The following is a 27,044-nucleotide window of genomic DNA, read 5'->3' on the forward strand; positions in this document are numbered from 1 at the left end:
ACTGAAATCAATACATGATCAGCATTTTACTTTATAAAGGACATTATTAGGGTAATTTGATGAAATCTAAGTAAGATCTACAAACTAATGCTATTACTGCATGACTATTAATTTTCTGATTTAGACAACTATACTGTGGTTATGAAAAAGAATGCCCTTGTTCTTAAGAAATGCACACTGAAGTACATAAGGGTAAATACTTTTGATTTATTCTCAGTTCAGAAAGAGAAATCGTTTTAAGTGGGAAAGAGAATGCAAATTTGGAAATGTGGTAAAACATTAACTTTTGGGGAATCTGATATTTTTTAAAGTGTGAAATTAAAATAAAAATTTAAAAGAAAAAAAGACTAGATAAAGGATATAAGTCTTCAAGACCTTAAAAGTGTTGTTCCTAGATCAATAAAAAGAAGCAAGTTAACTTATTGAATCTAGATTATATTATTCATGAAATCATAATTAAAAATAACTTTTGTCTAAATAATTATGGTATCTATTGCTTTCCTAAGAACAATACAACTCAAAAGATTGATTTTTTTCCCTCATAATGACATTAATTGTTGTCACACTAGCATTTTAATATGATTAAAAAAAAAAACTTATACTCCTTAAGAGTACGGAGAAAAGACTGACCTCACTAAATGGTACTTTTGACCAAATTTTCAAGGATTAAAACAAAAAATCCTTCCTTTTTGATTGCCACTTCTTAAAACATGTATGTAGGAAGTGTCTTGAGGCTAAATTACAAAATGGAAAATTTGTAAACTCTTAGAAAGTAAGCATTTAAAGTGCCTTTGTAGAGAAAATACTGAGTGCTACTTAGAAATGATATAAGGTCTGGTGATTCCATGTAAGGAAAAGATTACCTTTGTCACACAGATTTAGAAGGAAGTTTCCAGAAATGTAACAATTTTATGGGTTATCCACTTGCTTAACTGAAACTTTAAAATATTGGTATCAAATTTGTAGCCATGTGATACAGTCTTTCATATGATGTAAGACCAAAAATGTCATGGTATATTTGCAGATATTATGAGAGAGACCAGTCAGCCAACTTAAACTGTGGAATTTAGTCCCGTTCTTAAAGAGTAAAAAAATGCTTAAAAAAATCTTTAAGTATTTACAAAAACTGTTTCACCTCTACATTGATGCTAACCCCACATATATTAAAGTCTATCTCTAAATAGCCCTACTCACATCTACTAGTCTCCCATAGGCATGCCAGAGAACACAAGCGTGTACAATCATCATGTATAACTAAAGTTTTGCCATTAAAATCATGACCCAAAAACGAAAAGAAAGGAGAACAAATATATTATGATTCACTTAGCTGTTGCTTGATTCTCATTTGGCCTGTAGATGGAGGCTGGTCTAACCTTCTAAATCATAAAGATGTTCTTTTTGGAACCAGATTGTTTATAAGGCAAATTTTCAAAAACTTTAAGAATTCTTCCTAATTCTTTAATAGTTTGGCTGGAAATTAAACCTAGGTTTTGTGTAGCTCAATTCTAAATTGGAAATATTGTGAATGTTTACAAAGTAAGAAAAAAGCCACCCCCCCAAATCTCTGAGAATTATGCATAGATATATATATGACCTAACAGTGCTACTTGTTTAAAAATATGTAGGGTTGGGGCTTCCCTGGTGGCGCAGTGGTTGAGAGTCCACCTGCCGATGCAGGGGACACGGGTTCGTGCCCCGGTCCAGGAAGATCACACATGCCGCGGAGCGGCTAGGCCCGTGAGCCATGGCCACTGAGGCTGCGAGTCCGGAGCCTGTGCTCCGCAACGGGAGAGGCCACAACAGTGAGAGGCCCGCGTACCAAAAAAAAAAAAAAAAAAAAAGTAAGGTTGGAGGATTATACTTGAAAAGGTCTTACCTTCATGACCTGGACTTAGAAGGATCCAGAAATGTAACAATATTGAAAGGCAAATCTATTTCAATCCACGAATCATTATAACGTAATAATGAAAGAGGATAGAATAATATGTATGACCTAAATCTAATCATTTTGTCCCCGAAAAGCAATGATTATGATACAGGTCCATTAATTAGTAGTTCTTATTTCCTATTACTACTAGCTCAGCATTCTCCCAAGGTGCATCTTGAGGGTTAACTTATGGGGAAAATAATTTGTGATGAATTCATTTTGTGAAAGTCCAATTGAAGTAAAGTAAAACACAAAGGATGAAATAGAATTTCCCAAACTTATTTCTTTTATTTTCCCACACAGCATCTCACAGGACTTGTTTTAATCATCACACTTCAGCTCATGATTTCTTTCTGCCCAAGCATACCTATTTTTCTGTTCCTTAGACTTTTCACCGTTAAGCACACTAGGAAAGGGTTTCCCCAGGCAGGAGCTCCCTTTACTTTTGTCTTCACTAAATTAATCTCCTTGTCCTTCTTTCAAGATTAAATTCTTATCTGGATACAATCAATCCAGGAGTTTGCCTTCCCGTGTTAAGCCAATCTGGTCTTTACCTTTTTTTTTTTTTTTTTTTTTAAATCACTGTAGAACTGTCTCACTTCAAGAAATTTTGGACATATCTGTATACACACAGGCAAATATGTTTTGCTGGGTACCAATCATTGTTATAAAATACATGAAATAAGGATTGTTGTTTTATTATAGAATGAGCTCTATGATTCTTAGGAAATACAAACTTCTCCTAAATCCCAAGAAAATTATAAAGAAAAAATCTAAGTTTCCATTTTAGAGCAAGACATTATTTAAATTCACCATCAACTAACAATGAATAAATTCATGTAAATAATAACTAGATAGCTGAGGTTTTTTCCTCTCTATATATTTTTAATAAAACTTTTTTCTAAAATATAAAATTCTCTGCTATTCTATTATTCGGAGTATTTAGAACACAATTGAAATTTTCCTTCATGACAAGGTTACAAGGAAAGTTACTTTTTTTTTTTTTTTTTTTGCGGTACGCGGGCCTCTCACTGTTGTGGCCTCTCCCTTCGCGGAGCACAGGCTCCGGACGCGCAGGCTCAGCGGCCATGGCTCACTGGGCCCAGCCGCTCCGCGGCATGTGGGATCTTCCCGGACTGGGGCACGAACCCGTGTCCCCTGCATTGGCAGGCGGACTCTCAAGCACTGCACCACCAGGGAAGCCCTAAAGTTACTTATTTTTGTGCTGCACTCAGGGACTAATGTCTGTCCCTCTGTTAAAGGGCACTTCTCAAAATGACAATCATTCGAAAAGTGTTCTGTGATCAAATAGGTTTGGGAATTACTACATACTAACAATTCTTTTAAGTGATTCACAGTGCAAATTAGTAAAATAAAGTCTATTCACTTCTATAATAAAGTTAAAAAAATTAAAAACTTAATGTTTCTCAAACTTTTTTGACCAATGAACACTGGTTTACTGACATATCTATTAACTTCTAGAATTTCTCAAACTGCTTAGGGGACACTGCTCTGGATTACAGTCCCACTTGAGTATTTATAGCTGCTTTGTAGTGTTTCCCCCTATTGTCAGGCCTTTCACTGTGGGTTCTTGTTGCTGCCCTTTTCCACTTATAAACTGTTGTTCCTAATAGAATCATGGTATTTTTCAGACTCCTTTGAAAAACTAATGAAAGTCTTCTAAATCCTTGTAGACACTCTTATTGAAAAAAATTCAAGTAGTCATAGTTTCAGGGCTAAACAGAACCACCTGAAGTCCATCCATGGTTGTCATAGGGCAGCATGGTCCAGGACTTTGTGTTTTATTAAAAATGCAAATCCCTAGGTCATCTCCAGATCCCTTTTAAGCAAGTGCCCCAGGTGAGTTTTCTGCACAGGAAAGTTTGAGACCACTCCCTGAGGGATCCATGAACTCCAGTTAAAAACCCCTGTGGTTGAAAATCACTCTCTAGGCATCAGAAAATGGATTTTGGTCTTAGCAAGTCAACCAAAGAGGTGCTATTGTATAAAACATCAATAACTATTAAAAACAAAACAAAACAAAACCCTTTACTTTTTCCATGGTCAAGAAATGTATTTATGATTTTTTTTTTCATTTCTGGAAGAAATATGGAATGTCTGTAGGGAATTTCTAAGATAAATTATTATTTATCTAGATATTTGCTCTGGGCAAAGGTAGAACTGCTCCTAGAAAAAACACCTAAAGAATAGTTAGAGTTCTTTAGGCACACTCATCACAAATGTAAAATGATTTCCTTGAGTCCATAGACTACGTCCAGTTTATTCATTATAGTATCTTAAGAACCCAGCACAAAGTAGACACTCAAAAATACTAGTTAAAAAAATAAATGTATGAAATCCCTAGAAATATCTAACAAAGAAAGAAATATAAAACAAAGAAAGATTTCATACCTAATCCTAAGATGCATTCTTCAAAACAATAAATATTTAAAGATATAAGTCAATAAATAAATAAATAGACAAATAATTACAGTATTATATACACATTCTTTTTAGTATTTTGTTTGACAAAATAAATTTTAAAATTATTTCTAAAAAAGAAAATGTGTGCAAAAAGATATAAAAACAATGATGATGTGGAAACTTGATAAAGCATATTGATATAACTGACTAAAACACAATTTTTTTGTGTTTAAAAATAAAATTATATTTTAGAAAAAAATTCCACCACTAAAAAATGCAGATATTCATAGAACTGTTATCTTAACAAAATAGAGAATCTCTTCTCTCTGTCTCTCTGCCTCCTGTCTCTGTCTCTCTCTCTATATATATTTATACATACACACACACACATATAGATATATCACTTATAAAGAATATATAATACTATAAATTATATACTTAGAAGTGTTTTTCACCCAGTAACTAATAGTTGGAATATTAACTCCATTATCTTGTAGCAAAAATAGGGACACTGAAAATAAATCTAGAGGGACATTAAAGCTTCTCACATTTGATCTACAACAAAGCAGCTTTTGGAATAAATATCAAAGTCCAGCTAAATCAGACAGAACATAAAAATGTGGGTTGTGGCTGAAAGTACACATATTATTTTCCAAAACCATTAGCAACAGAATTCTTGTTAATAATAGCATTAAGATACATGAGAAAATGAGAAGCTAGAAAATCAGATAATCTGAAGCTGGTGGATCAGTATAATAGGATAAAAGGTGCACATTTTAGTTTTCCCAAGAAAAACGAACACTAGCCACCCTATTATTGACTGTAAATGGATCCATTTTCAGTGAGGAAGTATTCTTGATGCCACCAGACAAGTGATGTAAAAAAGAGGTGACACACAAAAGCTATTGAAAGTCTCATTATTCCAGATGAAATTCATGACATAATCCAAATGGAAGATATTTGTTCCAGTAAAGAGAACTTTTTAACAGTCTTACAATAAGAAGTCAGCAGAGATTGCTTAGGAACAAATAACAAGCTGTACTTTTCCTAGTACCCAAGTCACTTTCTGAGAGCAGGTGGGGCTTTGGAGCACACTGTTGTGTTCTAGTGGCCTGAAGGAGCCCTGTGCCTTCTTGAGCGCCTGCTTCCAAGGAGCCACACAGCAGGGGAAGGAACAGAACTTAAACACTAAGGCCCTTCTTTGTTACAGGAGCCTCGTCAGTAGATGGAAATCATGAAGGACCTGCAGGCATTGCTTTTTTGTCACATACACTAAGAAGAAATTGAAGCTGTTTATCCCCCTTTCTATGGCATTATTTTTGTAACTTTTCGTTATTTTTCAAATTTATATGACTAGGAAAGCATTTGAGGTAAAGACAAAGAATATTTCCACCTTAGTTTTCCAAACTGAATTTATTATTTTTATCTCTTTCAAGGAAGCTTCCATATGTACTACCCAAAACAAACAGGGTAAAACTTTAAGATAAATTGAGTAAATGAATGAGCAAGTCAATTAATGATTAAAAGGAGGAAGTGAATAACTTTGAAGTTGAGTGAAAGTGTAACCAGACACAATGAATACATAGACCTTTTGATACCCCACAGTTAAGTGTCAGGACCCTTCTTCTATATGGTGAGAGGATGCAGAAGGAACTATAGGGAAAGCTGAGCCTCAAAAAGGTAAATGAATCTGAAAGTGAATTCAGGAAATGTTCAACTCTTAGAAGCTGGAAGTTGGACACCCCTTCTCTTTTGCTCTTTCCCTACTTTTGTTTCTTCCCCCATGTTTTATTATGGGGCATACTGCTATTTCTAGCACCACTACGTGAGGCACAAGAGGTAGCACAATGGGGTAACTAACACATGGAATTATGAACCAGAGGGTCTGGGTTCAAATTCTGCCACTGCTTCCTACTAGTTGTGTGACTTTTAGGAAGTTATTTAGTCTCTCTATGCCTCAATAGTGTATAAGTTTTAACTGAGTTAACATGTTAGAACAGTTCCTGAGAGGTAATAAGGGCTGTATAAGTGTGTGATATTACCACCTCCTCTGAGAAGCCTGCCCTCATATCCTAGGCAAGCTTAGTTTCCTATTCTCCATGTTCCTCCCTATTTTACCCTGCACATATCTTTATTTTAGCACTTACTGTGTCATTTATAATAATTAGTTTGGGAGTTGTCTCCTGCAACTTTAATCTGAAAGGCAGAGATTTTTTCCCTCTTTACTGCATTCCCATTATCCATCATAGTGGATGATACATACTGGTGAGCGTCAGAGACAACACCAACTGTTTTTAACTCATTTCGTTTGGCTTTTTTCCCTACCATAAGCAAGCTTCTTTAGTAAAATACTAATATTAAATGAGTTTAACATTAACTGTTGTATGTCAATTTTTAACAGGAAATACTTTGGGGAGTAAGAACCATAAACATTATATCAAAGACCTATTTCACTGTAAAATACTTTAAATATCACTATTATTTAATAGGTCCATCTCTAAGCTTGAACATGCATGAAATTGAATGGTAGCTCCACTCCAAGACCTTCCACTGCTTCTTTGCTATGTCAACCCTTCAAAACACTGGTTTTATTTTCATGTGTGTGTGGTCATCATCATTTTTAGGGGCTAATATAAGCTATGCACCTATGCTCATAGAAAGAATGGCATATGATTCCAGGAGGTTCCCTGATCCACTGAGGTCTTAGGGCCTCATTGATAACCTGGTTAAGGCCCTCTGCCTTGGTGTGCCTAACCTGATGAGAAGTCAGATGAGCAGGCCTCAGGGTCTTCCTCCCCCTGAGGAGAACTGTAGCTTCTAGAAATGTCTACTTCCCTTTGCAAGAAGAATAGGTTTGGTCCAGCTTCTACTTCATAATCTCCTTATCACTCTTTCCATATGATAAAAGTTCTCAAAACATTTACAGAGAGAACTCTCTGCCTACTAAGACACAGGCCCTGTGGTAAGGTGAGGGAATAAACTGAGGAATAACTAACTAAACCTCTACGTGCTCATGAATTTAGATAAACACACAGATTAGTACCAAGTGGCTACTGCTTTGATAGTGGGACACGATGACCAAATCATTCTATTAGAATAGATTGAATTGCTAGTATACACCATATCTGCATTTGCTATACCTTCTTTCTCTGACTGTTCCAGGCAAAGATAGTTGTTATGCTTAATTTTGCATCCACTGACAGGATTGGTAATCGTGGTCTAAAGACAGGTAGACCTAGGGACAGAGGGAGTCACTGTGTTTGGAATAAATCCTCACAACCCACGCAAAGCCCCCACGTGACATGGAGACTTGCTGTTCCCTTTGGAAGGGCTCACATAGCAAATCTCTCCTTGCTTCACATACCACTGGCTGAAAAGGGTGGAGATAAAGTCATCTTGAAGCTATTCTTCTGGGTCAATGAGAAAAACTAAAAAGAAACTGCTTCTATTATTACCCTTTTATGATTCCCAGGCCAACACTGGCTCCACTGGATGTTACCTAAATGTACTGCTAAATGATAACAAAATTCTCCCACACTCCATTCCATCTTCTCTGGCAGAAGCTGTCAGTATTACATTAACAAGGGATCAGACTTCTCATTCATTTGCCAAGGGTATAATACTCCTGTCCCTCTGCTATTTTCTCTCTTTCTTATTTTGTTTTTCTGACTGAGAACATGAGAGAGAATATCTGACTCCTGTTGCGGTCACTGTTATTTGAAGATGCTAATCAAAGAATGGCTTACATTTGAATTCAGCCAAAATTGAGAAATGTACCCAGGATAAATTTCTGAATATTTTCTCAGCTGACTTTTGTTTTATGCTGGTATAACTCCCAGTTATAAACACATAGATATGCTGACCCTTTTAAAGAACATCTTAATAAAAAGACATCTCTAGTGTAATGAAATAGGGTTTAAATTCTAAGTACTGTATGCTAATGGCACATTATTAATGAAATATCTTCCTAATATCCCTTTCTCAGTCTCAAATTTTGCTAGAGTTCAGTTAATTATAGCTCTTATCATAGGTGTTACATTCTATTATCATGACCAAAAATTAACCTGCAGAAAAATCTTAAACTAAGTTAACAATTCATTTATACTATAGTCTAAGGTTGTATCTGAGAGTTGATATTTCACTTTTTAAAAGAATATGCCATGATAGAGATGTTACATTATCAGCTTTTAATATAACATGTTAAAAATTAATTTTAAAAATTTAACACTGGCGTAAAAATATGCCATCATCAAAAAGATGGATTTAAGTTAAGACTAACCTGCTGAGTATGCTTCCTAATATATTTTCTAATTGAATCATAACCTTTCAAAAGAGATTGAACATTTTTCCTCTCTTATACTAAAAAATAAAGAGTAAGATTCTCTTTACACTTTTTTTTAATCAGGTAGGCAAATTACAATGCCTATGAAGGTATGTTAAAGTTAATATGAAAGGAGATAGATATGGTGATAATAGCAATATCTCGTACCCACCCAGAAAGCTGTACTCATGAGCTCATTATTCTAACAGAGAGTAGCACAGGCCCTAGACTTAGGGAAGCCATTTACCAGGTGTGATAGCACCTCACCGAGCAAATTTTACAGTTATTTTACCTTTTTAGCTGTCTTCCTCACCTAAGTAATAGTTAATTCAGCCACAAAGGCAAAGTCATATCTCCTTCAAACTTCAAATAAGACTCTGGAGCCCCCTGGGAAAATATCATCTTTTATATTGTCTTCCCTCAAAAGGCCCATGAGCTATGAAAAAAATCTTTAAGTGGGTTTCACTTGCTAGCTCAACAAAGATTTGCCTTGTACGTATAATGCACTAGGCAACCATGTGACATACACCACTGGTGGTAACAGTTATGAGAGAGGTACAGAGTAGCATCTGAAAGTAGGATGGGGGTGACTAGTCAGGGCCATGCTTCATACCAGTCACTATCAGCTCCTGTGGCCACCCCTGTCTCTTCAGAGCAAATTTATCCCTCTTCAACTATTTAACTTCAGGCAAGAAAAAAGGCATTAGTTTCAATATATATTAAAAACTCAGAACTGAGAAAAGTCCACAGATAAAAAACTAATTGAGGACATGATCAGGAGTTGATTGTCAACCTATTTTGATATAAATGGCCAGTAATGGGCTCTGTTGTTCTGTTACAGTTTATTTCATGAAAATATTGCTTTTGACTGGAAAAAGTAAATTAAAAAATACATGAAAAATCAAACTGAACTTGGTTTTTCTTTGTGTATATAAATATTAGTTGTCTTTGATTTTTATATTATAATAAAAAATATTAAACTGTTCAATAAACACAAATACTTTAGAATTCAACTTGCATTGCATTGGGCCCAGTGTTGTTGGTACCTCGGTTGTGACAAATTAGAAAGGAAGATAAGAGTAGCTAGAAAGACATCAAAAAGTCTACAAACAATAAATGCTGGAGAGGGTGTGGAGAAAAGGGAAGCCTCCTACACTGTTGGTGGGAGTGTAAATTGGTGCAGCCACTACGGAGAATAGTATGGAGGTTCCTTAAAAAAAAAAAAAAATTGAGTTACCATATGATCCAGCAATCCCACTCCTGGGTGTATATTTGGAAAAGACGAAAACTCTAGTATGAAAAGAGAACGTGCACCCCAATGTTCACTGCAGCTCTATTTACAATAGCCAAGACATGGAACTAACCTAAATGTCCATCAACAGATAAAGAAGATGGGGTACAATATACAAAGGAATATTACTCAGCCACAAAAAGGATGATACAATGCCATTTGCGGTAACATGGATGCACTTAGAGCTTATCACACTAAGTGAAGTAAGTCAGACAGAGAAAGACAAATATCATATAATATCACTTATATGTGGAATCTAAACAAAATGATACAAATGAACTTATTTACAAAACAGAAATAGACTCACAGATGTAGAAAACAAACTTCTGGTTACCAAGGGGAAGGGGGGATAAGTTAGGAGTTTGGGATTAAAAGACACACACTACTAATAGATAAACAACAAGGACCTACTGTATAGCACAGGGAACTATATTCAATATCTTGTAATAACCTATAATGGAAAAGAATCTGAAAAAGAATATATATACACACACATATATGTTCAGCTATATATACACATGTAGCTATGTATATATTACTGAATCACTTGGCTGTACACCTGGAACTAACATAACATTGTAAATCAACTAACTATACTTCAATTAAAAAAAAATAGTAGATGGAAAGGGAGAAAGAGGGAAAGGCAGTGAGAGATTAGTGGAAGGGGAAAGTCCCCTCTAACAGGGATTGGGGCTTTATAGTTTGTAGGATAAATCTGGCCCACAGCCTGTCTTGGTATGCTCTGTGAGCTATGGTATAGTCTGGCTTTTCTCTTTGTAAATGGCTGGGAAAATTTTTAAAAGGAGAATATTTCATGACGTATGAAAACTATATGAAATTCAAGTTTCAATGTGCACAAAGTTTCATTGGAAAACAGCCACACGGATTCACTCGCCTACTGTCTCTGGCTGCTCTGGGCCACAATGGCAGAGTTGAGTAGTAAAGACAGAGACTGTATGGCCTGTAAAGCCTAAAATACTAACTATCCCTTCATGGAACAGAAAACCTCTGCCATAGAAGAGAAGGAAGAATGTGAAAGAGAAACAGTCACAGACAAGGTAACAAAGAAAGGGAGAAGCAATGTTTAAAAAGGAGCGGCAAGATGAAATGGAGATAAGGGTAATCAACAGCTACCATTTACTGAACACATAATATATGGTAAAAACCATACATACATTATTTCTCACCTTCACCAAAACCATAATGAGGAAAGAGGCTCAGAGAAAGTAAGTTACTTATCATTGAGGGACAAATGTGAACGTACTCTTTAAGAAAAATAGCAATGACACTAAATTTCAGTTGAAAAACAAAGTACTATGGGAGTCAGGAGGTGATTTCTAGGAACAGCGTGACTCAGTAAGACCCATGTAAGAATAATATGGACAATTTTGGTCCATCAACAAGAGACAATGTAAACTTTACCCAGCACTGAGAATCATCTTTTATGTGTATCTTTCTTTCAAACACCAAGTGCTATCAATGATAATAGAAAATAATTATATAATGCTTACTTTGTGCCAGATACTGTTGTAAGCATTCTTCCATACATTTATGCTAATCCTCTAAACTCTGTGAGGAAAGCACTAACATTAGCACTTGCCTTGAAAGTATGAAGAGGTTAAATAAATTGCTCAAGGTCACAAAGCTCATAAGTAGCTTTTTAAATGTGCTTGCTACATTAGGATCAAACTATAGCAGGCATCAGAATTACCTGGAGAGCTGTTAACACACAGATTGCCAGGCTGCCGCCAACGCTCCTGATTCAGTGAGTCTGGGGTGGGGCCAGAGAATTTATATATATATATAAATATATATATATATATATATTTTTTTTTTTTTTTTCGGTACGCGGGCCTCTCACTGTTGTGGCCTCTCCCGTTGCGGAGCACAGGCTCTGGACGCGCAGGCTCAGTGGCCATGGGCCCAGCAGCTCCGCGGCATGTGGGATCTTCCCAGACCGGGGCACGAACCCGCGTCCCCTGAATCAGCAGGCGGACTCTCAACCACTGCGCCACCAGGGAAGCCCGAGAATTTATATTTTTAACATGCTCCAGGTGATGTTGCAGCTGCTGATTTAGAAATCACACTCTGAGAACCATTACTCTATCACCTCTCTCTCTCTCTTTTTTTTTTTTTTGTACTCCCACCTAGCCATCCTGTTTTCAATGTTTAAGGCTTTGCTTCAGGATAAACTCTCATCAAAATTCACACTTAGATCTGAGAGAAAATGGTCCTCTAGGCAGTTTTCTTATATTCTCCTCCCATTCAGGTAATCTTACACATCACTGGACAAGTTCTATTTCTTAAACACTTCTCTCAAGTTACTTTTCTGCTCAAAAACGTTTAACAACCACCATGTATAACTTAAACATCAAAGACAAGTTTTCAAGACTCTGTATGTAATCTGCCCTTATGCTAGGTATCATGTCATGCATTCAGTCATCCATTTATTTGACACCTTAGTTTTTGTCTGCCCAGCACCCTTTTCCCCCTTCTAGTAACGAGTTGATCCCTTGCCTGTTCAGAGGCCTTCTCTGAGACATTTTGAACAGAGGTACCAGGGAGTTGTCAGGATGTAAGCAAGAAGCTAGCTGCCAGGGATCACCTACTTTATGGAGTGGAGAAACTGTTCTGAGAATGAAGTCATCACATGGGGAGAAACCAAGACAACAAGTGATGAAATACAGCTTGAAAGCTAAGTTCCATTTGCTCAGGTCTCCAGAAATCTTCCAGTTTCTGTCCTTCCAGAGGTTTAATTGTTTAGAGCTTTCTTCTATTGTGTGAACTACCACATTCTTCTTTAATCAGTGCCCCGCCCGCCCCCACCCCCCGCTTTTTGCATATGAAGCAGAGAGGAGTAATGGGAGAACAATGGAAGAACACCCACAAGCTCAGAGTCCTGGCTAATGCTTTCACCAGTAATCTATAGACTAGTTCCTATGTGCCAGTCACAGGTCTCTTCATGGCCTCCAACAAGTCACAGTAAATCTCCACCACATTGCTGTCTGAACTGCAAGGGAAGGTCTTTCCCTTAACCTCTGCCTACACAAGGTCTACATACACTTCAAGGCCAAACTCAACTCCAAATAGTGTTTCTAGCTTGCTCTTTCTTACGCTAAAATCTCCCTTCTCTGAATTTCTTATATACTTAAAGTTTTACACAAATTACTTGGTGATTAATTTGACATGATAAGATTTTTTTCCTCTCATATTGCTTTGTAGCTTAGTCTTTTTCGCCTCCTAGATTTGAAGGTAATAGGGACAGAGTAAAGGGACAAAGTACGTGATTAAATAGTTAATCCCAGTAAGGGATCATAAGTAAAGGAAAAAGTATGCAAGAGCCCTGTAAGTCAATGATCACTCAAGAAAGCAGGTTTGCTTAGCCACAGAACCATGCAACAGAAGCATGAGACATGTCCCCGAACAATAAAACAATGGTGGACTGAGACCCACATCCTGACCAGTAAGGTAAGTTAATAATTCCTAGGACACGCTTCTCTGAGCACACTAATGACAAAAACATAGGGAAAGGTGCCACTACCCTGAAACCTAAGATGATTTACCATACTTTACTATACGTTACTGCCTTTTTGCTCATTTCCATTGTGCCATGACAGTCCCAGTTTGACCAGGTAGGGACAAGAAACCCACACACACACCTGATGTAGAGGAGGAGCTGATGATGGAAGCATGATGTCTACTCGAGAATGAGGAAGAAGCTGGTCTTCTCCTCTCCCCACTTTTCCTTGATTAGAAAACTGTAGTCTGCTAAGTTCTTAGTGCGGCACTCCCTTGCCCGCCCACTTGTATCTCTCACAAGGGTCCTATACTAATAAACTCTTCCCGTACCTGTCGCTCTGCCTCTCACTGAATTCTTTCTGCACCGAGACAGAAGAACCTACGCTCTACTGAGTACCGAGTGGGTTTCAAAGGCACTTGAAGACACCAAATATAATTTAGGCTTTAAATTGATTTCAAACTTCCGAAAAAAAATTACTTGGAGGAAAGTCGTTTTTCTCAAAAGGAATACTATTGATAGTTTCAGAGTTGAGCTGGGGGTGTGGGTGGGTAGCAGAGGGCAGGACTGAGCTACAGAATAAGGCATCTTGTCAGAAATCTCTGGGTTGAGTGATGAGATGGGAGAAGCCAGGAGGACTGAGAAACAAGGCCCAGGTTTCTTTCTGTTGTGCCTTCCAGATAAACCTTCCATTCTGTATACATTCCCTACTTTGCATTAGAGGAAAGCACCAGGAAGAGAACACTGTCTTCCTGCCTTTCCAGATCCTGCCTACTCTGTAACCAACACACTTCCATTTCATCTTGTTCATCCTGGACAGAAGTCAAGAGCGACCCCCACCAGCTGGAATCACTTTCTCAGAACTCTGCAACTGCTTGTCTGCATAACTCCCAAGCAGCTTTTCATATATTCATATTTGATTTCTCAATATAGATGGGAAGTAAGGGTTTTATGCCTTTTGGAATTCCCATTAATCCTAGCACAATATTTCTTAAATAGTAGGGGCTCAATTAATAAGTTGATTAGTTGGCTATTACAACATACCTCTAGATACTGATTTATTTCAAGAAAATGATTTGGTTAAAAAAATATTCATTGAACTCCTATCGCGTGTTAGGCAGTGGATTGGGTGCTGGGGAAAATAAATAATACTTGCCCTTGAGGTGCTTAGTATCCATATGGGAAACAGACCCCTAATTAGATATTTTAATAGAATATGCTAAGAGCTTTGAGGAAGGCATATGGAGATGCTGTGGGAGCACGGATTAGGGGCTCTAGCCCAGAGAAAACTTCCTGGAAGAAATCACACATGAGCCGTCATAAAGGATCAATGGGAATTAGGCAGAGAAGGGGAGGAAGAGGGTAGGAGATGGGAGGCAACAGAGCATGATCAGGGGTTTCTGTCCGTTCAGTGTTACTAAAGAGTGAAAAGTATGAGGTAAAGAGAGTCATGAGATGAGGTTGAAGGAGGCAGGTGCCAGGTCAAGGAAGGCTTGCTTTCTAATACTAAGTAGCTGGGGGTTTATTCCTGACAGTGATGTGCTTGGCAGATGTTTTAGAGGAAAATAAGAATAAGGGTAGGAAATTCAATCAAAAAGCGAAACAAAACTATTTTAACAGTCCAAATGAGAGATGATAAAGGTCTAAATTGTTCCTTGATGACAGAAATGGAGAGGGAGAGACAGACTTGAAAATATTTAGGTAGTGAGGCAAAATGTAGAATCTTGGTAATTCTTTGGATGGCGGGGGAGGGGGTAGAAGGGGAGAATGAGCCATAGTTTCTGCTTGAGTGATCCTTAGTGGCATTAACTTGGACTGGGGAAGAGGACTGAGATCAGGGGAATGACAAGGAGTCCCGGTGTGTCCATGCTGTGTGTGGAGTGCCTGTGGAATATCCGAGGGACCTGATGAACAGACATTAAGCTCTACCAGTACACAGCTCTGGGGGGGAATCAGTGCTGGATCTAGATCAGGTAGTCATTCACACATAGTGATAGTCAGAGTCAAGAGGATAAACAAAGGAGATATCCAGATATATCTATTATTTTAATTTAGTCTTATTTCATTACTATTGTTCATTTCTAAAGTTAGTATAGCCCTTCCAGATGTCATATGAAGCGTTTTAAAGATAAAATGAAGTATTCAATGAGAAATTGATTTAAAAATAACAAACATGCAGCCTTTTGTCATATATTGGTGTTTGGGAACACCGTATTAACATACGATGGCAAGTCACTCTGTCAGATTATTGCTACATATGTTTTAAATAATGATAATAACAAAGCACTTAGTCTGTGCCAGACACTATGTATAATATCTATATTAATACTTAGACACTATGAGGTAGGTCTTGTTATTATCATCTCCATCTTAGAGATTAAATGACTGACACTCACAAAAGATAAGCAACCTATCCAAGGCCACAGAGATGCCAAGTGGCAAAACTGGAGTGCAAAGCAAGTCTGGCTCCAAAGCTCCTAACAGCTATAAGGCATCGAGCATTAAGTGCCCTGCTCTCACCCCCAGGCCTTTTTTGTTTTTTTTGCAGCAGTGAGAGGATAGCTGACAAAACAGCAATAGCCTCGATAATCCAGAAGGAGGCAGCCAAGCACAGGAATTTTAACACACACACAAAATCATAATTAATGAATTGATGTCTAAATGAAAACATGCATCAATCTAGGTATCCATGCTTCTGAATTTGCGTAGTTAAAACCAACCGACTATATTGGCTTTGGAGGGCAATTTGAATTTACGCATCAAAATTTACATTAGCTTATTCTTTGGCCCAGGAATAACTCTTCTAGGAACAAAGATTTCAAAGATATACACAGAGGTATATAAAGAAAAGAAACTGGGAGAAATCCTAACACCTGTCAACAGGAGCTAGTTAATTAAATAATTAAATAAATAATTATACAATAGCTTGCAGCTTATAAAAAAATAATGCATTTCGTACATATTGATACAAAAGAGGGCTTCCCTGGTGGCGCAGTGGTTGAGAGTCCGCCTGCCGATGCAGGGGACACGGGTTCGTGCCCCGGTCCGGGAAGATCCCACATGCCGCTGAGCGGCTGGGCCCGTGAGCCATGGCCGCTGAGCCTGCGCGTCCGGAGCCTGTGCTCCGCAAACAGGAGAGGCCACAACAGTGAGAGGTCCGCGTACCGCAAAACAAAACAAAACAAAATAAAACATATTGATACAAAAGAGGTCCATGACATAGTAAAAAAAAAAAAATTTCAGAGGAATTTGTAGAATGTACATACACAGCACAGGCAGGTGTGTAAGTGTGTAGAAGGGTACACACCGAGCTATTAACAGGGATCACTTTAGGATGGTAGGATTAAGGGTAGAGAGGGTGAAAGAGACCTAACACTTTTTACTTTATATACTTCAAATATGTACATACACACACACACATTTACATGTGTATTTATGAAATAGTGGGCATGTACTGCTTTTGGAAGGAAAAAATTAAGACATTTCTAAATCCAGTGAGTCAACAATCTAATAAGATTAAATTTAGCCACATGCAAATAAATTATGCTGCATCTATATAATGGAATATCATGGTGCTACTGAAAAGAATGTCAGAACAGATTGCATTGACATGGGAGGAGATCATGAAATATTAATTGGAAAAAAGCACATTGGAAAAAATACAAATTTGTATGTTAATTCTTATATGTGCATACAAAAAATTCTACAATATTCAACGAAGTATAAGAATAAGAGAGGGGCTTCCCTGGTGGCGCAGTGGTTGAGAGTCTGCCTGCTGATGCAGGGGACATGGGTTCGTGCCCCGGTCCGGGAAGATCCCACATGCCGCGGAGCGGGTGGGCCTGTGAGCCATGGCCGCTGAGCCTGCGCGTCCAGAGCCTGTGCTCCGCAACGGGAGAGGCCACAACAGTGAGAGGCCCGCGTACTGCAAAAAAAAAAAAAAAAAAAAAAAATTTAAAAAAAAAGAATAAGAGAGGTGACCCTCTGGAATCAGGATTTGAGGGAAGGAAATGAGTTCTTAACTTTCTCCTTAACATATATCTGAGGTTTTAATTTTTTTTAATAATGAAAATTTATTACTCTGAAAGATTACCTAAGTAATAAAAATATTTTCATCTTATTTCCTATCTTAAATATTTGGTATCACAAAATCTATATATATGACCTAGAAAAAAATTTCAGATTCAAATGTTTATGAAATATATAATTTAGCATAGCTTTAACATGTTTAAAGGCACACTAAAGACTGAACAAAAAGTAAAAGTACTTTAACATATTTTCAAAATCTGGGTTTTTCTCTTTCTTCCCATTCCCACAATGTAAATCTAGGCCAGAAATGCTCTGGTCTTCCTTTTGGCTGTGGAATCACCTCTCCTCTGGTCCCACCTCCCCTCTCATGAAGGCAGGAAGTTAGCTTTCTTCTTTCACTGGGAAGGCCCCTCGTGAGACCCCACTGCCCTGTGAATGAGGATGCATGTTCTCACCTTGTTCTAAGCTCGTTAATGGGAGTCTCTCACCTCTGCTCCACCTCTTCCACAGCACCCACACTGCTTCTCCATTATGTGACAAGCTCATTCCCTCTTCTAAGCTCTTGCTCATGCCGTAAGCGTTCCTCTTCCCCTTCTTGGTTGTCTTTAGAGAAGACCAATTCAAGAACCTTTCTGATTTCTCCTAAGGGTTCTGTAGGAAAGCCCTGCCACTTGAGAAGCAAATATGGGTATCTTCCTAGTGAGGAATAGTCCACTCTGCCTTTTGCAATCTTTGGCATCTTCCAGGGAGTTAGATATCTCAGAGCCAGACTTCCTCATCATTAGTCCAAAGTGGTAGGGCACTGCAAGGACATTCTGTGGAAGATGCCTGTGATTCTAGCCTGCAAGGATTATGATCATCAAACATGTACCTAAAATTCAAAGGGACCTAAGGGAGAAAGAGCCTCAATTAGATCAGCTTATGAATCATTCTGCTTTTAACAAATATATAAAAAGAGTATTATCAGAGCCCTTAATATAACTTAAATAAGGCATTTATTGATAAGATCGTATTTCTCCAAAGTTTTTGGTTACAAGTAACAGAAAATAGGTAAATTTGAGCAACAAATGGGAATTTCTCACATGGCTAAGGGTTTTCCTGTGGTCCTCATCTCAAATGGGTAGAGGGACAACGGACAATAAGCTGGAGTGAAAGTTGTAAAGTCCCTCTCTTTAATCATCATCTGAGTTTGCTTTCACTCATACCAAGCAAGAGGATAGGAAAGCAGCCATTTACAGTTGTTTGGAGAGACAAGAGTCTCAGTTTGCCAAAGTGAGACTTATATGTTTGGAATTCACTTGGAGGCTAGAAGGCTCCAAAAGGCTTGTGATAAATTGGGGAAGCAGCTGTGCCCCTTTGTTTTTATCACAAAGTGGCATGAGTGATTCCAAAGTGATATTAGATGAGCAATCTTATTTTTGTGAGTGATTCAATATGGAGACCAGATTTTATCTCAGTGTGTATAAATTCTAACTATTGAAAAAACAAAAGTACGAATCTGTTCTTTCCCTGAGAAATCAAAAATTATATTAACAGAGGCTGCCTTTTTAGAATTCTCTTATATTTATTAAAACTCAAAGTTAACATTCAGAATTATGTCTATGTGATATCAAAAAGTTAATCTCAGTATTCAATCCTTTATCTCATGGAGATACTGAATTAAAATACCTTAAAAGCCAATTTTCAAGATCAAACCTAAGTTATGGCATAATAGCTAAGAACATAAAATATGTCAACTCTACCACATCATCAATAAAGATGAGATGCTTCAAACTGCTAACATAGATAACTTAGCAATTCTTGTTTGATGACTATGAAAGCTAATATCAAACTATTTTAAAATTAATATAAAGAAGGCCACATTGGCTTCCCTGGTGGCACAGTGGTTGAGAGTCTGCCTGCCAATGCAGGGTACACAGGTTCATGCCCCGGTCCGGGAGGATCCCATATGCCGCGGAGCGGCTGGGCCCATGAGCCATGGCCGCTGAGCCTGCGCGTCCGGAGCCTGTGCTCCGCAGCGGGAGAGGCCACAGCAGTGAGAGGCCCGCGTACCACAAAGAAAAAAAAAAAAAAAGGCGGCCACATATATCTTTTTTTCCCGAAGACTTATCTTACATAAAAAACAAGAAAATAAAACTATAACTGAATAGAGACTTCAAGTTCTTAAAAGAAAACGTCAAATTAACAATAAACATACTACATGTAAGTAAATAATCATGTATAGGATAAATTCTAAAATAATAATTTTAAAAGCACAATATTCAAATTTTATTACAAGTTAAGATTTCAGTACAGAAACTTTGCTATGGTGTTGAGTAACCTCATGACATTTAACATTACTTTGGGGAATTTGAAAAATACAATTAGTTATCAGCAACCAATTTGTTGACTCTAGTGTTCCCAGATACCATTTGCTACCAGTGGGAAAATGCTGCTTATTCTCTAACTACTATTGTGCGCTTCATAACTTGTTAATTAGCACTTAATTTTCCCTTTGCTTAAAGAATAATGATTATTGCCTTCATCTAATACAACAAAGGACTACCTTTAACAATCAATTTTTTTTAAGTAGCTAATGATTCATAGACAATACCCATCCCCCCATGAGTGCCTTACGTATTCCATCAGAACATAATAACCACTACAATTTTTCAAACTCTGCTAGAGACAGTTAACTTTAATGCTAACATAAATGCAAGATAGCCACTTTGATTATTTTAGGAACAATAAAACTTTGAACATTTTGACCTTTGGAATGAAAATTTCAATTATAATCTTTTTAAACTTGCATACTAACTGAGTAGGATGTGATATAAAATATTTAACATGAAATGGCAAAAGTGAGAAAGTAATTCCTATCAAGTAGATGTTAAAGACACAAAGCACAAACAATAGAAGCTAAAGTATTTCACTTTTATATTCTTTAAATATAAGAGAGAGACAGATATGGAACCATGTGACAATTTTCCCTTGATAAAGGAAGGAATTAGAAAAGGTGACAGTTGACTTCTAAATTATGTCTAAACATCATCTATGGTTTTCAATGGTAGACTCTAATGAGGAGATGAAAATTTCTATCAAAAAATTTTTTTCTTTATATTTATAGATCAGAGCATGCAGCAGTGTTAAGTGTTAGTTCATTTTTACTGAATCATATAAATATCATAATGGGATGGATTAATAAAGTAGGTTCTCTATCTCTGGACAGAATGTACACTTATAGAAGGCAACTCTTCTGTAGTTTCTAAGTCTAAACACATGTTATACTTCATTCAAATAAACATCTTGAAGTGTAAATTTGTGAAATCTGGATTGTGATTCTGAGGATAATGAAAAATAAAAATCTAGATATTCTAGGTGATGAAAATGAATTTATATTATACAGTCACATATAACTTGTGGTTGTATGTATATTACCGTATATTAATTAATTTCTTACACAGGTGACATACAGAATGCCAAATAAACAAATAATATGAAGTGAAGAAAATGAAGCCAATGTACTTTCCAGTATTGATAAAAGTATGAAAGATATTCTTGTTCAAGTTTCCAAATTCTTATTTCTAATTAAATCTATTTAATAAAAACATACAACAGACTTTCAAAAAAATGTTGGCCAAAACAATTTAGATAAGTGAAGTAGCAAAATAACTGTCAAGGAAATTGAAATATTCACACCAAACACTTAGACATAAAATTTTGAAAATCTTGACTAGGAAATTGAAATATTCACACCAAACACTTAGACATAAAATTTTGAAAATCTTGACTAGGTGACCTGATCAAATAATTCCAAATGTTTATTTGTGGCTTATGGTAATCCAGTGAAAGATTCAAAAACGTCATACAATTGACAAAAATTAATGGGAAAGCCTAAGATTTAATGCTTATTATATAAGTAAAAACAGAAGAAAAAATTAGGTATGGTTTAAATCAGATATGAAGTAGTTAAATAAAATGAAAACAAGGCAACTAAGCAATTGTGTATGGGGAAATTTTAAGGAGTAAAATTTTTAAGTAGCGAGTGGAGATAGGCAGGCATAAATCCCATTGGCAATAATGTGTTCCTCTGATCTTGGTGATATTCACTTTTAAGTGATGCCATAACTATTGTAACAATCCTGCATTTGACAGCATTCATCTACTCAGTCCCTGAAGACAGTGAACTTACAAGTAGTGTTTTCCTTTTTTTTGCATTTACTAATGACATATTTAGTTTTATAGGCACTAGTCACAGATTGAACCTTTTTTATGTCTCACTGTGGTGTGTAATTTTTTTTTAATAACTGTATGTTTAAAATAATTAGTACTGATGGTTATAATCACTAATTTCCTAAAACTGCAAAAGGCAACTTAATATTTGTGCATAGCAGCTGTAATACACAATATTGCACAGAACTAAATTATTACAAACAGTGCCAGCAGTTTTCTATACACAGTACTTAAGATAATTATAAAAAATCATCTTCATTACTGCTTGCTAGCATTTTTTTAACAGTTTAATTTGGATAGGTTACAAAATACATTCAAATCACACAGATATAATTACTGTAAACCCAAGAAGCCATAAAATGTTCCCAACCAAATCCCTTTGACCCTGTTAATCTCTGTTCCTTGTTAATCTAAGGCAAACATTGTTTGTAGTGTGCATTTGTTATAGAATATAAAAAAAAGTGGGGGGGGGGGAATCCCTTAACAGTTGTTATTGATTTCAGCATTTACCGACTGAGAGTTAAGTGCTGTTTACAAAACAGAACAGATGCAGATGCTGACAAAAAGGTAAACAATTGTTGCATGGCTTTCTGCCAGATTCTGAACCGATATATTAAACTCCAAGTGAAGCACATTTCCCCTATGGATTGCACTTATTGCCACTTCATTTCCTATGTGCTCAGTCTCTCTATTGCCGTGCCTGGCACTAAGCTATTTCCAGTTCTTTGCTGACCCCTGAGGCCTGGTGCTACCACACACAGCCATTAGAGAAGGGAATTGCATGTGTCTGACACGGCCTGAAACCAATTATTTGATATTTTCTTCAGAATGATGCCCAACTCTGTTGGGAATGAGCAATCATGAAATAATTTACCTCCTGATTTAATTTTTTCCTGCACAAATTAGTTGTAGACTGAACTGGCTATACACAGATGCCTGTGACATAGCTCTGTCTTATCAAGATGATACTTGAAATGAAGCACGGGGATCTGAATTGAATAGGTTGGGGAATCCTGCTTTAAAGAGGCATTGACAAGTTTATCAGATATACTGATCACATGTACTCTCTGTTGATTGAAAATGACAGAACCTTAAAGAACTATCAGGATAGTAGGGAAAAAAACCACAAGGATGCAAACGATAGCAGTGTATTTAATGTTTTTAAACATCCTCCTGATTTCTGGTTTCCTTTTTGTGTCTTAGAAACCTTGGCACATGATTAAAATTTAACGAAAACTCACACTGGTGCATGACTGAGTGATCTTCACCAAATTTAGTATTTCGTAATTCTGCTTTTAGATATACTCATAAATGTCAAGAAAGTATGTATTTTTCTGTAACTCTAATCCCTATGAGTACTTTTCATAGAAATATAAAGGACTTATATTTTGTTGTCTGTATGTCACAGAAACAATGCAAAACATGAGATTATCACTTATCAATAAACAGCTTGTACAAATTTGCATATGCTTAATCTAAATAATGAGACATTGAGGCCAACTGTTCAAGCTCTATAAAGACAATACAAGTCTTTAGAGGGACTCAGTGAACATAAAGCTTCAGCAAAATCTGTGCAGTAATTTTTTTTTTTTTTTTTTTTTGCGGTACGCGGGCCTCTCACTGTTGTGGCCTCTCCCGTTGCGGAGCACAGGCTCCGGACCCGCAGGCTCAGCGGCCATGGCTCACGGGCCCGGCCGTTCCGCGGCATGTGGGATCTTCGCGGACCGGGGCACGAAGACGTGTCCCCTGCATCGGCAGGCGGACTCTCAACCACTGCGCCACAAGGGAAGCCCTGTGCAATAATATCTTGTTTATAAAGTCGAACAAGGATTTTTCTCATTTTTACATACTGATTTCACATTAGACCTTAGCTATAAAATCTTAAAGAGGCTGTAATTGCTGCATCTTCCCATTGCCCTTGGAGGTTCAGGCTCTACTAACTAGACCCATACACCAATAACTGTGAACTTTATGGCTTTTGTAACCATGACTAAGAAAAATTATAAGAAAAATATCCATTAAAAGTACACACTCTTCAAATAGCTGAAGGACTACTATTTTATTCTGCTACTAAAAGAACATTAACAAAGATGATAATAATTGATTTCAGTACCGTTTGGAAAAAAGATATAGAAAGGCACTATAAAACAATTTTACAATATAACTTTCTCTCACAGTGATCATCATAAAATTTGGAGGGTATTTCTCTTCTTTTCAGGATAGGTTATTTCACAAACCTGGTGTCTACTCCAATAATGACTACAATGATTAGTACTGTGTGCTTTTTGCTAATGGAAATGCTAATACTGAATTTTAAACTTAAAATAATTTTTACCTTGGAGGACAAACAATATAATGCCAGATATTCTAAAATCAGTTCAGTATGACCATGTCACAGCAATCAAAAATATCAAAACTTCAAATTATTTAGTTTTTCATATATCACTGGCATCATAATTTCAAAGGCCTTATTAGAGTTTCATCTCTCACTGGCACTTACCTGCTAACTCGGTACTTCCTATGATTCTATTATGGAAAAGATTAAACAGGTAACGAGGTAGGCTACACTTTTCTAAATAATAGACAGGGTTTTCTGTTTTTACTCAATGTTGAAAAGAAGTTGCAAAAACAAACAGTGTTAGGTTTTGCTTTTGATTGAAGCAATATACTGTACTTAATTTTAAGTAATTTTTTACTTCCTTACAAGCACAATTTTAGATCTCCATTTAGATAGCCCAACCATCAAAGTGCTTATGAATATTCTGGTAAAACTAGAAGCAAATTACAAATATATGTATTAAACAAAGGAATAGACATTAAATTTTAAGAATGACAGAGGCAAAAGACCTTCTGACTGGAAATCCATTATAACTTTTAAACATTTTACCCAAAGCTAATGATTATTTTCTTATTTCCACATGTGAGGAAGGGATTGGTCTAACTCTCAAAGCTACCAGCAGTTTCTCCTCTATAAATCCCTGTGCAGAGAGATCAGCCCATACTCAGAAAAATGCCAATTTAAACAAAGAATTTTAACAGTCCCAGGTGTACAAGACACAGATTTCCCCTCGGTTAAAAAATAACTATATAAAGGTAGAGATGTTAAATGACAGCTACTTTGAGGCAGAAGATATGTTTTATAACAAATATTTGACTTCACAGATGTGACACTGATGGTCAAAGATTTTCATACTTATATATAAATAATGAAATTGAAAATGTTATAACAATGTATATCTGCCGAGTTGATTTTCATAACAAAGAATGTTGAGGTACAGGAACAACCATTACAATTTTCAGTCTTCTGTTAGAAAGAGTACATTTTTAAAGGAATCTTACCAATGTCTTTTTGCTTATTAAACTTTTCTTCTTGGACATTTATGAAAACAAGTTTGATACTAATAACTGATTGATAGCATAGTAACCAGAAGTCACATATTACATTTTCTGAGAACCTAAGAAAAAAATATGTTAATGAAATAACATTCAAGGTTATAATAGTCTACTGGAAAATGCCCATATGCTAAACAAGAATTCAGGGATTCATGATCTGTAAAAGCAGAAACCTGTAAACATTTTTATATAACACAACAGAGCTAAGCATTCACATTTGTCACTGTGTTCATAAACCAAGACATAGAATGACATAAATAACTTTAGCAGGGGAAAGCAGAAATCAGAAAAGTTTTAGAAAGGTTGCATTAGTGACTTACCAAATCACTTTCTACAGAATTTGAATTTCTGGCTTACAACTGCTTCCATGTGTATTACTCATCCACATTCTTTGCTCAATATAGAATAGTTGCAAAGTAAATTTGTTTACTTTTAGAATAATTTTATTCTGAACTTCTCTTCAATAATTTGTTTACAATCATTTTCATTCGTCTCTTAATTTGTTACTTATATTTTTAACTAGACAATTTCTTTTTCCAAGTTAAAAAATAAGCGTTTTAAAATCTCAGTATTTTAATCTTCTTTTTAATTTTTAAAACTGTTCCTGAATGGTTAATAAGGAATATAAATCTCAGGCTGACTTATGACCCCTCATGAGAAACCAGTAAGTCATTTTTATCTACCATCCTTAGTTTTTGAATGTCATAACTAGAGAATGTGGCTAGTAAAATATTCTTTCCACCGTTAGGAAGAACACACAGGTGTTCTAAGGAGTCAATAATTGAGTGCAATTTAGCGTTTGCTAATTGTTGCTGCACAGAAGCAAAAATATTACCCAAACTAAACTACATCCACTTTATCTTTTAGGTAATATACTTTCCACCTTTGTTGCTTTAGTGTCTTTAAAACAAAGATTCAGAGGCCTCTGAACATTTAATGGTGAATAATGGGGTCAGAAAAATAGAGCCATGCAGCAGAAAAACATTTTAGGTAAATAAAGATACGTGTGCCTATGCATAATACTACATATCTACCCAACCACGGAACGTACACCCTCCCCTCATACACATCCAGTCATCTTTCTCATAGTTTTTGATCAAATAAATAATTTTCACAGATGATACAACCTTTAGTAGGAAGAATTTAAATACGCCATCAACTCCTTAGGGAAAAAATTCTAGTGTGAGACTTTTCGTTTATTTTCTTATGAGGCACTGAGGTATAGTGGGAAGATACTTCTACTCTTAGTTCCATCTCCAACTTGATTTGTTAATCAGCCAAAATGCCGTAGTTTTCATCACCCATAAAACAAGAACTGGAGTTTCTGCACTGCCTAATTTCAGACTGGTGGTGGAGCAAATATAAATTAAATAAAAAACCCCGAAATGTGGAAGCATCTTGCAAACATATCGTTAACATGTGGGATTATTATTAATTAATCATAAAAAGGATCTTAAATCTAGCAATAATTGCTTCAACTATTTCAGTAACTTAATTACTTTTAGCTTAACTCTGGCAAAAGCCTTATACGTAAGCAGATTACCTGCTTCTCTAGGAATAAAATGAGAGCCTCCTCTAGATATTTTTTTATATTAAGTAAAAAATTAACACTATTATTTTCCTTTTCATGTGTTAGGTGGAAAGTCTTGAATTTTTTTTTCCTTTCCCAATTTTTCCCAAGCAGAAAATCCAGTGATGTAGCTTTGCACCCTATTACTACCATAGTTGCTTCCAAAATCCAAGTTTGTTTAATTTTATATGTAGAGAATAAATATATGTGTTACAATTCCAGAAAGTCCAACACAAAAATCAGGATCTGTGGCTCATGGGAATCACTCTTCAAATTATAAAAGCGTTCCTGATCTTGCAAGGGATTTCATTTAGCAAGAGAAAGACAGTATTTAAGAGAATAGGCTTGGTCATAATTCAG

At 36.3% G+C, this 27,044-nt stretch overlaps 1 protein-coding gene across 1 annotated transcript in view; it reads right to left on the minus strand.

Annotated features, from left to right (window-relative positions):
• Positions 1–27,044, minus strand: part of KIAA0825 — a 398,890-nt gene that overhangs the window by 287,683 nt on the left and 84,163 nt on the right.

This window comes from Stenella coeruleoalba, assembly GCF_951394435.1.
Source record: "Stenella coeruleoalba genome assembly, chromosome: 3".
Taxonomy (NCBI): Eukaryota; Metazoa; Chordata; class Mammalia; order Artiodactyla; family Delphinidae; genus Stenella; species Stenella coeruleoalba.